The sequence below is a fragment of the Chlorocebus sabaeus genome, chromosome 15 (genome assembly GCF_047675955.1).
Source record: "Chlorocebus sabaeus isolate Y175 chromosome 15, mChlSab1.0.hap1, whole genome shotgun sequence".
In the NCBI taxonomy this organism is placed as follows: domain Eukaryota; kingdom Metazoa; phylum Chordata; class Mammalia; order Primates; family Cercopithecidae; genus Chlorocebus; species Chlorocebus sabaeus.
Window position 1 is genome coordinate 7,522,864 of NC_132918.1, and position 20,175 is coordinate 7,543,038.

Here is a 20,175-nt window from a genome sequence, read left to right on the forward strand (position 1 = left end):
TTACATTGAACTTGAAGTTCCCACTGCCTTTTCCAATCAGCTCGACTATTCCCTGATATTCTAAGATGAATTTTAAAGAATAATAAAATCTTCAGCTAATGTCTCTAAAAAGGATCCCTAGACTAATATAATGGTTCATAGGAAGATTGCCACATGGCTAAAACGATTTCCCAAAATTGTACACTAATTGTCTTAAACACATCCCACCTAACTGGGAGTCATAACTTCAACTTCAGCACTGGTCTATATTCATTCATTAATTACTGTGGTTGCCCAAATACATAAAGTGGTATAATTCCAGAAATATGGCCTATATAGGTTTGAGTAAATACTACAATTTCTGGATGGATGGATTTGTTGTTAAAACAATAAAATTGTTATGGAAAAAAATAATAGAGATGCAATTGATAATACATGTAGAATCCACCTGCCAATAGGCCAAAAGTGACCTTTTCAAATGAAGGAAGATTAGTAAAAAGACATGATGATAAAAATAACTAATATATATTGAGTGCTTACTATGAAATTTGTTTTATCAACATTATCTTGTTGAATCTTCAACATGCCTGGGAAGTATATACTGTTTTCATCCCCACTGGAAAGAAGTCTTGGGGAGATTTGAGTTGCCCAAAGTTCTAAAGATAGGAAGCAGCAAAGCTGAGATTCAGGCCCACTTAACATCAATGCCAATGCCTGTATCTATGACGCCAGACTGCCAGGCTTCTAACTGAGTGTTAACTTGGGGGTCTCATGTAGCCATAACCTGGGCTTCTTTTTTGTAACATTGACTGTAGTGGGCTAGATCAAAGGTAGCAAACGGCCCTAAGTCATACAGCTAATAACCATAATAAGGCTTCATCCAGCATGATCCTGAAGCAATTTGTCAGGTATGTTTCTTGGCCAAGAAGCGACTTGTTATATTGGGCTTTACAGCGATTTTCCATAGAGTGTTCCTTTAATTTTCATCATCTATTATGACTAAAATTAACATGAAAAACATATTTAAAACAAAGTGGTTTGGGGGGTTTGCTGGCTTTTAGTTTTCTTTCTAAGGCCTCTGCAGGCCCAGCTGCCTTTTGCCAGCTGCTTGTGTGTCATACTGTATTCTCATTTGGCTTGTTCTGATACAGGTCGGGTGAAGGGAAGAGGTTACACATCCCCAAAGGATCTGGAAATGTCTCCTGCATTCAATGATCTCTTTGTAAAACCTTCTCATGCAAAAGATACTCCTGCTAGACTTCAGTCAAAAGGATTCAGAGCCAGGACCTAATGACATATTTTGCCTTATCTTTTATTCACTCCCAAAACTAACGGTACCTGATTTCTCTCCACTCAGGTCTATGTTTACTTAGTCGGGCTGAGAATTGTAAGAATTACCTCTACTGCTCTGATCCAGAAATAAGAAATAATTAAAACAAAAGTAGGGTTTTAAAAATTAAGTAGAAAATAACACAGAAACCAACGTTGCTAGGGTAAACTTCCTTTGTGTCTAATGATCCCTTTAGTTCTGAAAGATTCTTCAAACTAAGAGATATAAAAATGTGGGTAAGAGGCTTGGTCCTGAATAAATGGCAGGGAAGCCTGTCATGGAGCTTTATTTCCACTTCGCATCTTCTAATCTCTTTCCTCCGATCCTCTGCTGGCCCCCATGAACACCTGAAATAGAAGCAAGAGGAGAAGAAAAGTCTAATTGTTTTCTCCTCTGGCCCTTCCAGGGGTTTATCTACTTTTTGGCAAACTGTAAGACTGGCAGCATGGTGATGGGGCAGGGTGAGGGTAGGAGGGGAGTCGTGGATCCTGATACTCAGATGTTTGCTAAGTGAACTATCTTACAGATTCCTTCTTTTAGGTACCACCCCTCTATAGACAGGTCAGTAGGCAGTTTTCCCTGAATAGAAAGCACCATGGACAACCTTTATAATCCTAGGATTCGAGACGATGACTAACGCCTGCATTACAGGCAAGTTGGACTCCTGTGGGCCTTTGAAATACATAGTTTGGTGTTTTGTGGGATTCAGCCTAGGAGCTCACAGTCTGTTTGGTAATGAGCCCTATTCCAGTGATATCTGAGCTCTCCTTATGTGGCTGTCTCCATCTTTTCCTTGAGATCTTGGCTAAGAAATTGAATCCTGAGAGGGGAATTTTGTAGTTCCCCCTATCTAGCCTCAGTGCCCAACTTCTTTCTGTTAGAGGATGCTGTTCTTTCTTACATGTAAACCTAACACAATTTCATCATTACTGTCTATTCCTTTACTTGCCTGTGGCCTCTTTTTTCTACTAGAAGATAAGGCCCATAAAGGCAGGACTTTGTCTGTCTTGTTCACCACTGTTACCCAGTACCTGAGACAGGGCAGGTGCTCAGCAAATATTTTCTCCATCATAAATTTAAAAGGACATTTATAATGATAAAGCATTATACTTCTATGCTCTTTCATGTCTAGCTTCTACATCCACTATGTCATGGGAGTCTCCCAATAGCACTGAACAGGCTGGGCAAATATTACCTTAAGTTTATGAATATAGAAACTAAGTGGTAATCAGGCTTCCAGTATGCACACCCTTGTGTGGTCTCCTCCCACAGTGAATAATACCTATATGTATCACGAATAAAGTATGCAAAAATGATGAGGTATGGCTTCCAAGGCTATATAATGAAAGGCATTGAGGCTTTTGCCTCACCTTCTTGAATCACCTACACTGGGGAAAGCCAGCTGCCATGTCATGAGGATACTCAAGCAGCCATGAAGAGGCCCACATAGAAGGAAATGAGGCTGCCCGCCAGCGGCCCGGACTAACGTGTAAGCCATGTAAATGACTATCTTGGAGGCAGATTTTCCAGCCCCAATTAAGCTTTCAGATGACCACAACCAACATTTTGGTTACAACCTCATGAACCACTCACTAAGCTTCGCCTAAATTTCTGGCCTATAGAAACTGAGATAATAAATGTTTGTTGATTTAAGCCACCACATTTTGGAGTACTTTGTTACACAACAATAGCTAACCAATACTCCAGTCTCAGAGAGGAATGCCAATTCTTAATCCTGTCTCCCATCTTTCCCCTTTTTTACCATCTACTCCAACCCTCCTGCCTCCTGTCAGAAAATCCCCAAGTGTATGTGTGTAGTAAATATAGACCAAAATGCAACATGTAGAGCGTGCTCAATATTACCTCACTACAGCCTCCTTTGGCAGATAAATCATTACCATTGCCATTATCTTGAAGAGAAGAGAACTAAAAGAAGCCACTTAAGAAACTAGGTAACTGACTTTTGTGAAAGTCAGATTACAGATTCATCAAGATCAGAGTAGCTACGAGGCCAAGTCTAAATGTTCCAGGGAATACTTTATGTTAAATTTTATGTTAAAATGTTTTAACATAAAATAGCTATAAACTTACTTATAAGTGGTTGTGAGAGGCTGAGGGGTGCTGTGGAAGCTGGAAAGATAGTTTTAATTTGCACTTTAGGCTTTTAAAAACCACATATTCTCATTGGAACTGACTCAAATACCACTTTAGTGTTTATAGAAGGAAAGTATGAACAAAGTCATATTTATGCATTAATGTGCTTTACAATACCAAACGTAAACTTGCCTTGCAAAAGGCAAGACATTCTGTCATTCCACATATTTGAATACATGTTGCTGGTCAAATCATTATACCAGTTACTCCCTGAGTCTGCTCTCCGACATAATAACCAACATAACAGCTCATGGGACAGTCCTTAAAAATAAAAGACTTTTATTTGCATGTGATCTCACCACTGGGCTCCAGCCTGTGTGACACAGCAAGATCCTGTCTCCAAAGAAAAGTAAGTCAGTCAGTGGGGGTTCGGGGGAAGGTGTTGACTTTTACTTTTAAATAAAAGTAAGGTCATTTGGTTTTCCTTCTTTCTTCATCCACATGCCCTCCCTGCTTAAATTTTTCTTATGACAGCCCCTTAAAGTGGTCATCTGGGCTCAGCTCATACTCTCCCATTTGCCAAGAAACAAAGCTGGCCCAATTGTGTGAGTTTCTGAGTTCCTCTAGAGTGATTCTCCAATGGTAATGGATAAAAGGCATAAAAATCTTTAGATTTGTTTCTTTTTATCACAGCCATAGTTACCACTGATGGAAGGTAAATTTTATTAAAGACATGAATTATTCTTTACAAAGTCACGCTTATTCTGTCCTAGTAACAGGTGTTCTCCCAGGTGAGTATGTATCGGGGAGGAAGGGGGAGAAGGGTATCTTAGGGCCCTGGTTGCCTTGTCTAACTCAATCAGCACCATCTCATCTCATCCCCAAGATACCTTTTGCTCATGCTCCCAGGAGATATAGTGGTTAACAAAAGAATCCCAACTTTATCACTGATAGTGTGATTTGAGTCACATTATTTATTCCTCTGAACCTCAATTTGTCATCTTTAGGCATTTACCCTGTGCACCTCACAGGGTTTTGGAAGGATTAAATAAGATTATATGTGAAAAAAAATTTTTAATTTTTAAAAAATTTTTGTTGGTATGGAGTAGGTGTATATATTTATAAGATACAGAAAATGTTTTGATACAGGCATAATAATTTTTTAAGTGAGAGATAGACATATGAAATATATTGCAACAGTTGAATATCTCATTAAAGCTCATAGCAAGAAGTATTCATGGATAAATGGTAGACTCTGTTGCAATAATCACTGCTGTTCTAACATGCCCCAAATATAATATGTAGATGATGATAAGTTCTATGAACAGAAGTAGATCAGCGAAGGCATATAGGGAATGTGGGGTTGGACTGCAATATGTATCAGTTGTCAAGGTCATCTTCACTAAAGGGTAACAAATGAAAAAATATGAGACCTTTCATGATTTTTTATGTCATTTACTCATTCAGCCAATATTTTAAAAATGGTTTTTACATGCCAAATATTGTTCTATGCTCTGGAACAAATAAAAGTGATTAAGTGGCCTGGCACGGTGGCTCATACCTGTAATTCCAGCATTTTGGGTGGCTGAGGTGGGTGGATCCCTGGAGCCCAGGAGTTTGAGATGAGCCTGGGCAACATAGCAAAACCCTGTACCACAAAAAATACAAAACACTAGCCGGGCATGATGGTATGTACCTGTAGTCCCACCTACTGGGAGGTGGAAGTAGGAGGATCACTTGAGCCAAGGAGTTGAGACTGCAGTAAGACATGATCTCACCATTGTGCTCCAGCCTGGGTGACAGAGCAAGACACTGTCTCAAAATAAATAAATAATTAAATAAATAAATGAATAACTAAATAAATAAAGTGAATAAGTCAGTGGGGGGCTGAGGAAGGTGATGACCTAAGTAACTTCGAAAAACTGTGTTTTGACTGGAAACTGTAAGACTAAACAAAACTGTACTGTACTTCCTGTACTCTAGTTGGTGACTTTTCTCACGGGGGTACAGGCTAACAATTATGAAATTGCTGTACATCTATACTAAGACTGAACAAGTGAGCAAATGGATGGTGCATGACAAGAACCAAATTTCTACCAGCTTGCATAGAAAGTTACAGATAAGCCAGGAGGGAAGTCCAGAGTGAACCACATGGTACTGGATTAGGTTCAGAGACATCAGTGTGAACTCATGTTTAGCTTATATAGATACAGATGGTTTGATAGAGAAAAATTATAGTTATGTGCGTATACGTGGGTTGCTATAGACACACACACACACACACACACACATATACACATAAATATATTTCCTAATTCTCTCCACTGAGAGGTCCTGGAAGTAATGACACGCTATTAGCGATGTTGATTTCTAATACCATTTTTCAATAAAAGGATCAGGTGTTCTTGAAAAATTAACTGATTCTAAAGCTGGGGCAGGAAATATGCAAGATAAGTCTGGAACTGGAGGATTTTTTCTTTTTTTTTTTTTTGAGACAGGGTTTCACTCCCATCACCCAGGCCGGAACACAGTAGCACGATCATGACTCATTGCAGCCTCAACCTCCTAGGCTCAAGCAATCCTTTCATCTAATTTTTCTATTTTTTTAGAAATGAAGCCTCACGATGTTGCCCAGGCTGGTCTCAAACTCCTGGGTTCAAGCAATCCTCCTGCCTCAGCCTCCCAAAGTGCTGGGATTACAGGCATGAGCCACCATGCCCAGCCAGGAGCATCTTTTAATGACCAATAATAATAATAGTAATAATAAGGAATTGCTTAAAAGATCAAAGGATACGGGTTGCATATCAATGGCACATAGGAACCAATTTGAAAGAGCTTCCAATGGTCAAAGATGAAACAATTTGAGCAACAAAATAAATGACAGTTTTGGATTATAACCCAAAGTATAAATAAATATCAATGAGTTCATACTGACATAAATAGATAGTTGAATAAATAAATAAATGAGAGAGAGAAGATAGATCTCCAACGTAGAAAAACCCCAAATAATATCTGTGGATATACCCTCTTAAAAAAGGTAGAGCTTATTTCCCTACAAAAACACCATGAATATGGAATATGCTTAGTAATGTAGTTCTGAAGAGTAGAGCATGTAAGAGGTGGAAAAACGGGGTAACCTTAGAGGGGAAACCTGTCAGACACTACTTCAGCCAGGTTAATATTGTGATAAGTCATGTTGATATTATGCACCCTTGATACGACGTATGAGAAAGGCAGTTTACCTTTGAAATCTTCCTCCCCAAAGCACATTAACTCCAGTTTAACTTCAAGAAAACATCAGACAAACTTTTGGACTTTCTACAGATATATATCTTGAAACTGTCAAGGTCATCAAAAGCTATGAAAAGTCTAAGAAAGTGTCACAGAACAAGTGAGCCTAAGGAGACACAACATCTGAATATACTGTGTTTCCTGGATGAAATCCTGGGATGAACAAAGGATATAGAATAAAAACTAGTGAAATCTGAAGAAAGAACAGTTTAGTTAATAGTAATGTACCAACGTTCCTTCCTTAGTTGTGGCAAGGTAGTTAATGTAAGATGTTCACAGTAGGGGAAATTGCATGCAGAATATATAGGAATTGCCTGGGCTATCTTTTCAGCTTTTCTGTGAATCTAAACTTATTCTTTTTAAAAGTTTATTTAAATTTAACAACCACGAAAAATAAATGTCAGACATTACCCTTGTCCTTATGGAGTTGACACTAATCAAATAATCACAAAAACGTTTCACATTTTTGCATTTTGTAAATCCTATGAAGGCACTGTGGAAGAAAAGTACGGAGGCCATGAAAGAAGAAAATTGTTATGTGCGTATACGTGGGTTGCTATACACACACACACACACACGCACACACACACATAAATATATTTCCTAATTCTCTCCACTGAGAGGGCCTGGAAGTAATGACACGCTATTAGCGATGTTGATTTCTAATACCATTTTTCAATAAAAGGATCAGGTGTTTGAGGAGATTGACCTCATCTCTCAAGGCAGAAAGTAATGCTGAAAAGGCCATTTGCTCTAAAAGAGGTGTAGGTAGGAGTTTGGAGAATGGAATAGAGAATGGGGAGGATAAGAGTTTTCCATGCAGAGGAAACAGGACATGCAAAGTCCTCTAACTTGAGGCTGTATATAATGTCTCTGGTTTCAATATCCTCATCGTACACTAGAGTTTAAAATCAAAGGATTTTAGCATCTTACAGGCCTGAGTTTGAGTCTCAGTTTCAACCGTTATTAAGTGTATGGACTTGGAGCCAAGTTATTCAAACTTTCCTTGCTAAGGGATGGGAATAATAACTCTGACTTTGCAAAGCTGTTTTAAGAACTCAATGCGATAAGGAACATAACATGCCCAGCAGAATATCTGGCTTTACAGGAAGTACCCAAAGAATGATAGTTATTAATTATTACAATACTATGGTCATCAAAAAAATCAGGCTGGATGAGATTATGCCTGAATTTTCTTCTGGCTATAGGATTTGATGGACCACTAGCTATAGGTATTTGCACAGTTTCTATGGGAAAGGGGCTATTTGTGTTATGAAAGCAAAGTAAAGCGGTAGCTTCTAGAAGGAATACAGGTGTAGGTCCAGGCAGGTCCCCTACCTAAAACCCTAAATTTTATGCAAAACTAAAATCCTTTGGAATGAAAACATTGAAATATACTCAGGGTACATATAAATGTTAATATGATATAAAAATCCAAAACACAGAGTAAGACAAATCAGGTCATTTTCAAGTTAAGCAAAGTAAGTAGAAGATTTTTTTTTTTAACTTGGGTACAATTCAAACCAAAACAAGTGTTTTTTCAGTTTTATCATTATTTAACAAAACAAAGCAAACTCCAAATATTATGGCTTTTCTGAATCCAGATGTGATAATCAATAACTTGGACATATTTTTGTGCATACAGTTAGAAAGAACTGCTTCTTGATGTCACACATACACAGAATAGAAAAATGGAGAGTTAGAGCTAAAAGCTTCCTCAGAGACCACATAATGCCATGGATAGGATAAGAAAATTGAGATCCAAGTTATGAAGAAATTTGTTTCAGGCCAGAGACAAGACCAGAATGCAATTTTTAGCTCCTTTTTCTTCCTAAACCATATTACCCCTCAACCACAAAGCCCCCAAGTGGTATAAGATTCTCAACTGTGATGCATCATAAAATGAAGTCCTACCCACTCATAAACCTATGCTATTACAGAAAAAACAAGCTAAAGTTCACAGTTTAAAAATATCTGTAGTAGACCATAGTAGCAATGTTTAAAAACAACTTCAATTACAATAAAAATAAGTCTTCTTGTTTAAGCTAAATCCGACTGTAGTGCAATTTCCTCTAAGAAATTGTCTAGGGGTAGGGTGAAAGGGTTAAGTCTGTGAAGCACATTTTTCAGCCACTAGCTGTGGTATCCTGGGTAATTACTGAGGCTTAGTGGAGACCACACCTTAGATAAACCTGTAATGCTGGAGTTTTCTGCAAACATTTTCTTTCCTGCAAGCTGTGGCTTGTTTCTTTTGCAGATTTGTCCTATGTTTTCAACTTGATTTTCCAGTGGCTAGTTTATACTTGGTAGAGCCAACAAATTATGGTCTGTTGATTTAGCTTTATATTTTCTTGGTGCTTGCGTGAGACAACCATGCCAGCTATGTGGTAATGAACACAATCAAGCCAGATGAATTATTTTCCTACTATAGGAATACTATTTAAAAAAAAAAGAGGAAGAACTGGTTCAGGTAAAGATCATGATTTAATTTCCCTTGCTTTATTCACTGATTTTAAAAATAGGCTTTGCCTGAGACTGTAATTTTATTCATATTTCACTTCTTAAGAGAACATTTGATTTTTCTCATTTAAAAAAATTCTATTTTATAAACAAAGCCAGTACAAGAACAGTCTGAGGACAAGGTGGTGCTTGGTGTGACAAAGGTATGTGTGTCCTTGGGAAAGCCAATTCTCCATCATGGTGCTCTATGAAAAATGAAATGACAATCAAGAAATCATGTTTTGGTCATGTCAGTCTAAAAAGTGTACAAAGTAAAGCAGTTTGTGTTTTAGTTTTGGTTGTTATCAACTACAAGTTACTCTTGAGGGTGCATATGCCTTTGGGGAAAAAAACTCATATGACATCTAGGTCAATGGGGATGTATCTTTTGGCTTTGTAAAGAAAGGTGGTGCTCCCATTTTTCTCTCCATCTCCCTGCATCCCATCACCACCATCTCCACCGGACCTAGGAGAAAATGCAATGGATAATCACAGACTAAGGAAAAAAAAAAGTATTTTTGTAAGGTTAGCAAGCATAGTAGCATTATTTTCTTAGTTTTGCATGTTAGATGAAGAATTAAGCCAGAGATACAGGCATTTGAAATGACATGCTGAAGGTTCTAAACGAAGCCAACAGTAGGGGGATTACCACCCAGGCCAATGTGCTCTGCAAATGCCCTCCAGACACTCTTTGGATAATCATCTACATCAACATACCCAACAACACTTCTCATACACACATTAGTGGAATTACTTTAACCAAATAGCTTGATCACTATCTAGGTGAAAAGGCAGCATTTTGGAAATAAAAATTTTGATCAGGGATAGAAAGAAGAATCACTTTTGAGCCAGAAGCCTTGGAGGAGGGGAGTGGTAAAGGAAAAAATATATATATATTTATTTACTTTTTTATTCTTTTTTATTTTAGTTTTTTCTTGTTTCTCAGAGCAGATTAACTTTTTCTTTTAATTCCAAATGTAATAGATGCTTAAAGCAACAAGTAGTATTATCTAAAAATGTAGAGAGAGCTTTTAAAGTGAAAATATCCTCACTGAGATTAACCAGTACTAATAGCCTGATGCATTTCTTTGGGGGCTTTTAAAAAGCCACAAATGAAATATAAAGAGCATGGTGGAAGTGTGGGAAGTGAGGCAGGAAGGAAAAGGATTAAGGTTCCAGAAAAGGGGAGGGAGCACCCCTCCAAAATTGCCCTCAAACTGGCCTCAGTCATAACCAGGATACTAAATTCTATGTTGGGAAGGCTGTGATTTCAGTCTCCCCTAGGCCAGCTTCATTGCCCCACTTGTCCTGGTGTAGGTTTATGAAATCCCTATTCCCCCACCCCACACAAAGTCACTTACAACCCAATCATCCACAAGGGCACAAAGACAGAAAAACAGAAAGTGACAAGTAATGGAGAATAACCTTCTCCTTCTGTTCTCTGAAAAGAGGCTGTTAGTGGGCATCTGGTATCCTCAGGTCAAACTAAGACCTTTGTACATTTATTCTAAAATTTTAAGATTTGCTTTCTTGAAATCAGAATGGCCACGTATTAGTCCGTTCTCACACTGCTATGAAGAAATACCCAAGACTGGGTAATTTATAAAGAAAAGAGGTTTAATTGACTCACAGTTCCACATGGCTGGGGGTGGGGGTCCTTAGGAAACTTATGAGCATGGTGGAAGGCACCCCTTCACAGGATGGCAGGAGAGAGAATGAGTGTCAAGCAAAGCAGAAAGCCCCTTATAAAACCATCAGATCTCGTGAGAACTCACTATCACGAGAACAGTGAAGGGGGAACTGTTCCCATGATTCAATTATCTCCACTTGGTCCCACCCTTGATATGTGGGGATTATTACAATTCCAGGTGAGATTTGGTTGGGGACACAGAGTCAAACCATATCAGGCCACAAAAGTGGACAGCTACTCACTGAGTTTTCAGGCCAAGTGCACCTGAAGAAATTCCCAGTCCTGGTGGGGGTCTGGCCCTTTGACTGTGAGGTCAAGTCCCAAAGGCCAGCTTGAGGTTGGTCATTGAAACGGGATTCACTTTTGGAAAAGTTAATGGTGATTTGGGACTTAAGCCAGTTTCAGACTGAGCTGGCATACTCCTGCCTCCCCTCCCCTCCCCTCCCTGCAATCTACCTCCCCAGTGAAGCTGCTGCATTCAGATCCAGCCAGAGTAAGATCTATCCTCTTGTAAAACATCATTTTAGAGCTCAGTTCACCTGCCAAGTCTTGAACAACCACTAGAAGCCATGGTTCTTACACAGCAGGTTGGTCAAGAATAGAGTCAAAGCAATGAAATGAGTTACAAACTGATGACGATATCCTTGGAAACCCAGGATGTATTCCTAAGTCTGGAGGAAGGTTGCTAGCCAAGGCCAGAGTTGACTGGGGACCCAAATGATAAGACCCCAGAACTTTATCCATCTGTCAATAAAACCCAGACTATTTTTACTGGCATATAGTTAATGCCAGGGGGCGCAAGCCAATGCAGTTTGAGAAGTGTTGTCGAATGTCTCTCCCGAGTAAATCTGACAATAAAAAAGGGAGACTTTCCACAGGGATCCAAGAAGTTCCCGAGTACCTCATAGATCACATACTGGAGCACTGCAGAAGAACTATAAGAGCAATGGTTGACATGATCTTCCCACTTTTCCTGCTCTTTGATGTCAATAAAATCTGGAGGCTTGTTATAACAATCAGTATTATCAGCATTATAATTGGTTTTTAAAATTTAGTGCTTTCTTGTGTGCCAGACTCTATGCCCAGCACTCTACAAACATTATCTCATTTAATCCTATAAACCTTTGTAAAAAGCTCATAAATTGTCCACAAAGTCATAGGCAGGTTCATTAGACCCTAGCTTTACAAATTTGGGTGAATGCTTCACACGAGTCAAACCACTTTTCTTTTTTCTTTTTCTTTCTCTCTCTCTCTTTTTTTTTCTTTTGATGGAGACTTACTCTGTCTCCCAGGCTGGGGTGCAGTGGTGTGATCTCGGCTCACTTCAACCTTCGTCTCCTGGGTTCAAGCAATTCTCCTGCCTTGGTCTCCCAAGCAACTGATATTACAAGCGTGCACCACCACACCCAGCTAATTGTTTGTATTTTTAGTAGAGATGTGGTTTCACCATGTTGGTCAGGATGGTCTCGAACTCCTGACCTCGAATGATCTGCCTGTCTCGGCCTCCCGAAGTGCTGGGATTACAGGCCTGAGCCACTGCGTCCAGCCCAAATCACTTTTCCTATTTTAAAATTGGTTATTTATTCCAGCCTTTGCTCCGAGGAGTAAGCTGAGTACTAGTATCAACATCATATTCCTTTTCTTGATGACTGTTGAAAGCCTGGGCCTTGCCAATTCTCTCAAAGTCTGGCTGAAAGACAACTGATCTCTGACAAAGCAAACAAAAACATAAAATGGGGAAAGGACACCCCATTCGACAAATGGCGCAGGAATAATTGGCAAATCATATGTAGAAGAATGAAACTGGATTCTCATCTCTCACCTTATACAAAAATCAACTCACGTTGGATCGAGGACTTAAATCTAAGACCTAAAACCATAAAAATTCTATAAAGTAACATCAGAAAAAGTCTTCTAGACATTAGCTTAGGCAAAGACTTCATGACCAAGAACCCAAAAGCAAATGCAACAAAAACTAAGATAAATAGATTGGACTTAATTAAACTAAAACGCTTGTGCACAGCAAAAGAATCAATCAACAGAGTAAACAGACAATCCACAGAGCAGGAGAAAATGTTCAGAATCTATACATCGGACAAAGGACTAATATCCAGAATCTACAAGGAACTCAAATAAATCAGCAAGAAACACAATCCCACCAAAAACTGGGCTAAGGACATAAATAAACAATCCTGAAAAGAAGATATACAATTGGCCAATAAACATTTGAAAAAATGCTCAACATCACTAATTATCAAGAAACATAAGTCAAAAACCACAATGCGATACCATCTTACTCCTCCAAGAATGGCCATAATCAAAAAATCAAAAAATAATAGATGTCAGAATGGATGTCGTGAAAGGGGAACACTTTTACACTGTCGGAGGGAATGTAACCCAGTACGAGCACTATGGAAAACAGTGCGGATATTCTTTAAGGTACTAAAAGTAGAATCACCATTTGAACCAGCGATCCCACTACTGGGTATTTACTGAGAGGAAAAGAAGTCATTTTATGAAAAAGATACTTGCACATGCATGTTTATGGCAGCACAATTTGCAAGTGTAAAAATATGGAACCAGCCCAAATGCCCATCAATCGAGTGGAAAAATAAAATTATATATATATATGTGTGTATATACATACATACACACATGTATATATATACACACACACCATGGAACACTATTCAGCCATTAAAAAGAACGAAATAATGGCATTTGCAGTAACCTGGATGGAACTGGAGACCATTATTCCAAGTGAAGTAACTCAGAAATGGAAAATCAAACATCTTATGTTCTCATTCATAAGTGGGAGCTAAGCTATGAAGATGCAAAGGCTAAGAATGATACAATGGACTTTGGGGACTGGGTGGTGGAGAGTGGGAGTGGAGAGGAATAAAAGAAAGCACAATGGGTACAGTGCACACTGCTCAAGTGATGGGTGCACCAAAATCTCAGAAATCTCCACTAAAGAACTTATTCGTGTAACCAAACACCACCTGTTCCCCAGTAACCTATTGAAACAAACAAAGTCTAGCTGAAAGAACAAAGCTTATGGCAAGGGGGAGAGATCCAGTTCAAAAAGGCAAGCAGATCAAAGTGCTGATGATAAACAATGATTTGTTACTTTAATATAATACTCGTAATAATTAAAATTCTTAATCTCTCAAAGATAAAGCCTGAATGAAATAAGAAAAGGCATGTGAAATAACCATTTACATCATGGAGTAACTTTCAAAAAGCAAGCAAAGATATTTATTTTTTGAAAACTTTGCAAATACTTAAAAATGCAAACAACAGATGGCTCTCATTTGGATAATACATTATTTCTGGCATTCTTACTTCATATAAGAGTGTGATACCATTCTTCAAGCTAACTTTTAGGTATCTGCCTCATCAGGTCATGGGGTTGGGGACCGCTGGTGGTGAGAATCTGAGCACTGGGTACCAAGCAGAGTCTTCTGCCCCGAGAAATGACCTCTCGAGTCCATCTCTCTCTTAGACATCAGCCAACAAAGAGGGCAACCTGGGGAATATCCACCTTTATGACTGTTAAAGTACCTCCCAAAGGGCATTTTAAACTGCCCACTGCACTGGATGAACAAACTGAACTTGTTAAAGATCTGTATTTACCAGACTGCTGTGGTCTACGCTTCTTTTTAGACCTTTTAAAACCTTTTTAAGTCTACAACCCAAACTTGCAAACATTTCATTTGGCCTCTTGCCTTTCCTCCCAATTAATCCAAACATATGGTGTTTATCATCAAACTGAAATGAGGAAAGCGGAACTTATCTTCGGATAGAGATGTCGTTGGTTCTGTCTGTTGCGCAGAGACTTCTGACTTCCAGGGATATTAAGTAGACATAGCTAAAATGACATTTGATGAAGATTGATTAAACAACAGGGAGGGGAAGTTGAAGGCTGGGGTCCAAGACGGAAGACAGCCAGGTGATGTTCCTGGAAGCGGCTCACAGGCCTGGGCCTGCTGCCTGGTCTTGGCGCCCAACAGGTAGGGGGTGTGCGCATGCGCATGATGAAGCCTGTGGCAAGGCGTCCGAAGCCCCAGTGATCCCGAGGTGATAAAGTCAACATGCCAGTCTGCCAAAATCTGAAGCCTGAAAAGGACCTATTTTCCACTACACATATGAAGATACCATTCTCGTTCAAATATTTATTTGGGCTTGGATTCTGAAAGACTTATTCCTCTGTTAGGCTTAGGCACTTCCCCATTCCTTTCTCTCTCTTTTTCAGATTATATGAGGATTTCCTTGTCATTTGTCTAAGGGACTGATGCCTTATTCATTGAAGTAGTAGCTGAAGCCTGAAAATAGGGAATTCAGGGACACACAAATTAAAGGTTGTAAAAGTTTAAATTGTTAAACAAACTCAGGTCATAAAATATACTCTCATTCATCATTCCAAAAGATTGTGTTTAAAATGAAGCCATAGGATACCTCCTTCACACGACTGATTTCTCAATTGAAAGATAATCAAGGACAAGTCTTTTTTCCCTTAAAATTCAATTCTTTAAAAGAAAATTAGCGGTTGGGTACTTTGGCTCATGACTGTAATCCAGTACTTTGGGATACCAAGGCAGGAGGATTACTTCAGCTCAAGAATTCGAGACCAACCTGGGCAACATAGTGAGACTCTGTCTCTACAAAAAAAAAAAAAAAAATACAAAAATTAGCCAGGCATGGTGGTGTGCACCTGTGGTCCCAGCTACTCAGAAGGTGGGAAGATTGCTTGAGCCCAGTAGGTCAAGGTTACAGTGAGCCATAATTGCACTATTGCACTCCAGCCTGGGTGACAGAGCAAGACTCTGTCTAAAAAAAAAAAAAAAAAGCTTTTAATATAAATGTTATGGCATGAGAAAGCTGCAACCAACTTATAGTTGTAGGACTTATTCATGAATGAACTATTTACAGAAATAGAACTGATGCGAGCACAATTTTTAGATAAAAATATAAAATGGCCCTTTTGTAGGGATTTTTACTGGCCAAAAAGGATAAATAAAATGTGCGTAGTGCATATCAGATGCCAGACACTCTTTCAAAAACATTAATCATTTAATCCTTATAGTAAGTCTACGATGAAGATATTATTTCCAGCTTATAGGTGGGAATATGAAGTCAAAAGATTTGTCAAAATTGCACCATCAAGTAAGTGCTAGAGAATGAAAATCAGATTTTTGACTAAAAATTTGATATGCTTTTCACTATACTGTGATATCTCTTAGGTATGAATATTAAGCATTCTAACAAGAATTAATTTAAATTTGTGCTTTCCCATATCCCACTACAGATATGTTCCTCAGCTTTGAGAACTATATTGCAATATAGAGCAGGCATGTTCTAATAAAGGAGACTGCCTTAAATCCTTTTTAAAAACAAAGTGGCATATGCATAAGTTAGGAAAGAAAAATTGAGAAAAAATTTTAAAGTCTATTAATTGTCTCAAAATGAAATGGTATTACATATTATTTGTGAATCATCAGAATGCTAGAGAAGGTTCCCAAAATGATAATCTGAATGAAATATTTTAAAGTATCATTAAGACTCTTAATCCAAAGAACTTTGGAGAGACTCTGTCCCTTTAGTTTTCTTTAATGTATACCCTTGAAAAAAAATGCCCATGCAATAAATGTTGACCAAAACATGTTGGCTTTGCATTTATGGTTTGCTATAAAATTAAAGATAAATTCTAATGAACTATGCAGAAGTATGACCTCATAACTAGGTAGGTAATGATACGGTCAATGCCAAAACACAGTCCTCATCAGTGAGAGCTGAAGTTTAAGGTTTGACATTTTAATTCTTTGTTCCACATGTTTATTTTTTGAATTTCTTAAAGACTATTAGAGGAAGTAAATTAATATCCTTAAGTATTCATTGGCTCACTGTCATACTGAATGGGCAAAAGCTGGAAACATACCCTTTGAAAACCGGCAGAAGACAAGGATGCCCTCTCTCACCACTCCTGTTCAGCATAATATTGGAAGTCCTGGCCAGGGCAATCAGGCAAGAGAAAGAAATAAAAAGTATTCAAATAGGAAGAGAGGAAGTAAAATTATCTCTGTTTGTAGATGATATGACTGTTTATTTAGAAAACCCCATCATCTCAGCCCAAAACTCCTGAAGTTGATAAGCAACTTCAGCAAAGGCTCAGGATACAAAATCAATGTGCAAAAATCACAAACATTCCTACACCCCAATAACCGACAAACAGAGAGCCAAATCATGAGCAAACTCCCATTCACAATTGCTACAAAGAGAATAAAATACCTAGGAATACAAATTGCAAGAAATGTGAAGGACCTCTTCAAGGAGAACTACAAACCACTGCTTGAGGAAATAAGAGAGGACACAAACAAATGGAAAAACGTTCCATGCTTACGGATAGGAAGAATGAATATCATGAAAATGGCCATACTGCCCAAAGTCATATATAGATTCAATGCTATTCCCATCAAGCTACCACTGACTTTCTTCACAGATCTAGAAAAAACTACTTTAAATTTCATATGGAATGAAAACAGAGCCCATATAGCCAAGACAATCCTAAGCAAAAAGAACAAAGCTGGAGATATCACGCTACCTGACTTCAAATTATATTACAAGGCTACAGTAACCAAAGCAGCATGGTACTGGTACCAAAACAGATATATAGACCAAAGGAACAGAACACAGGCCTCAGAAATAATACCACACATCTACAACCATCTGACCTTTGACAAACCTGACAAAAGCAAGAAATGGGGAAAGGATTCCCTATTTAATAAATGGTGTCGGGAAAACTGGCTAACCATATGCAGAAAACTGAAACTGGATCCCTTCCTTACACCTTAAACAAAAATTAACTCAAGATGGATTAAAGATTTAAACGTAAGACCTAAAACCGTAAAAACTCTAGAAGAAAACCTAAGCAATACCATTCAGGACACAGGCATGGGCTTCATGACTAAAACACCAAAAGCAATGGCAACAAAAGCCAAAATTGACAAATGGAATCTAATTAAACTAAAGAGCTTCTGCACAGTAAAAGAAACTATCATCAGAGAGAACAGGCAGCCTACAGAATGGGGGAAAATGTTTGCAATCTATCCATCTGACAAACAGCTAATATTCAGAATCTACAAGGAACTTAAACAAATTTACAAGAAAAAAACAAACAAAAAAAGTGTCCAAAGGATATGAACAGACGCTTCTCAAAAGAAGACATTTACGTGGTCAAGAAACATGAAAAAAAGCTCATCATCACTGGTCATTAGAGAAATGCAAATCAAAACCATAATGAGATACCATCTCACGCCAGTGAGGATGTGGAGAAATAGGAACGCTTTTATATTGTAGGTGGAAGTGTAAATTAGTTCAACCATTGTGGAAGACAGTGTGGTGATTCCTCGAGGATCTAGAACTAGAAATACCATTTGACACAGCGATCCCATTACTGGGTATATACCCAAAGGATTATAAATCATTCTACTATAAAGACACATGCACGTGTATGTTTATTGCAGCACTGTTCACAATAGCAAAGACTTGGAACCCACCCAAATGCCCATCAATGACAGACTGGATAAAGAACCTGTGGCACATATGCACCATGGAATACTACGCAGCCATAAAAAAGAAGAAGTTCACGTTCTTTGTGGGGACATGGATGAAGCTGGAAACCATCATTCTCAGCAAACTAACGCAGGAACAGAAAACCAAACACCCCATGTTCTCACTCATAAGTGGGAGTTGAACAGTGAGAACATATGGGCACAGGAAGGGGAACATGACACACTGGGCCTGAGGGGGTTGTGGGCAAGGGGAGAGATAGCATTAGGAGAAATACCTAATGTAGATGACAGGTTGATGGGTGCAGCAAACCACCATGGCACATGTATACCTATGTAACAAACCTGCACATGCTGCACATGTATCCCAGAACTTAAAGTATAATTTTAAAAAAAATCCATTGTCTCAAAGAAATAGCCATTTATGCTCCACTAACATATTTGGTTTGCTTTGAACAATGCAAATAAGAAGCAGAATGTTCTACCCTATCAACAATGACAATCTGTGTGTTGTCTATGGGTGGATGTGAGCACACTCAAAAGGAGTAACTGAAACAATAATTTTTTTTCAGAATATGAGTCGAGGCAGATTTATTTAGGTTTATAGAAAAAATATATCCAGGAAAGAAATGTTATTATAGGCATTAGCAAAGCAAGACGTGATGCCTGCGTTGTGAGATTTTTAAACTTGTATTTCAGAAGGTAGTTTAAACAGTATAAATCAAGGCTAAAGCATAACTAATATATTCCTCGATGAGGTTAGTTCCTCAGCTGTCTCATTGCCCTGGTTCTTAACCCCTCCCACTGATTTCACAGTTTGTGTGTATCAGATTTAGTCATTTATCTAGTGAAGCAGTTATCATATTCCACTATTCCATGGGTAATCATGACATAAGCAGTTAGCACTTTTCATCTTCAAAGCTCTTACCAGCAGTTAATTAATATAAACAACCCCCTTAGGAGATAAATTAATCACACTATAACAGTTCCCATTTTTCCAGTTGAGAAGCTGAGGTAAAGAGGCTAAGTAATTGGCCCAAAGTCATTAAGAAAACAGTATTTGAAGACTGTGGTGGCTTGAGGAGTTCTGAGATCTCAAACTTTAATAAAAGGTTTGCATTTCTCATTAGTCTCTCATACATCATATACAATGTCATTCAACCAGCAGCTTTCTCCAGATGGCATAGTGGAAAACAGATGATTGTTCTGCTGCCTGTACTAAGAGAGTCAGTTTGATTCTTCATATTAACCTGGCTGGTCATAAAGAAGTTAAAAATGTGTCATCACCCAATCGAGTCTTTAAATAGAATTTTACCTTCTGTTTCCTTAATCCCAACAAACCAGTCCACAGATCTCTATTGCCGAATCTATATTTGATGACAAACTTCAGGTGTCAGAAAGCAAACACAAATGAATGTGAAAATGTAGCCACTGATCATTTGGCCATCCCACCAAATGCCTGAAATTGTGTGAAATTTAGAGCGGTTTACCTGAACCCCCTAGATATATTGACATTGTTTTGAGTTTAGATCACATCATACTCCATAATATTCAATAAATTATGCAGTCATGTGCCACGTAATGTTACCATCAACAACGGACAACGAACAGTGGTCCCACAAGATTATAATAGAGCTGAGAATTTCTATCGCCTAGTAACATTATAGCTGCTTAACATCATAGTGCAATGCGTAATCCCCATGTTTGCAGTAATGTTGGTGTAA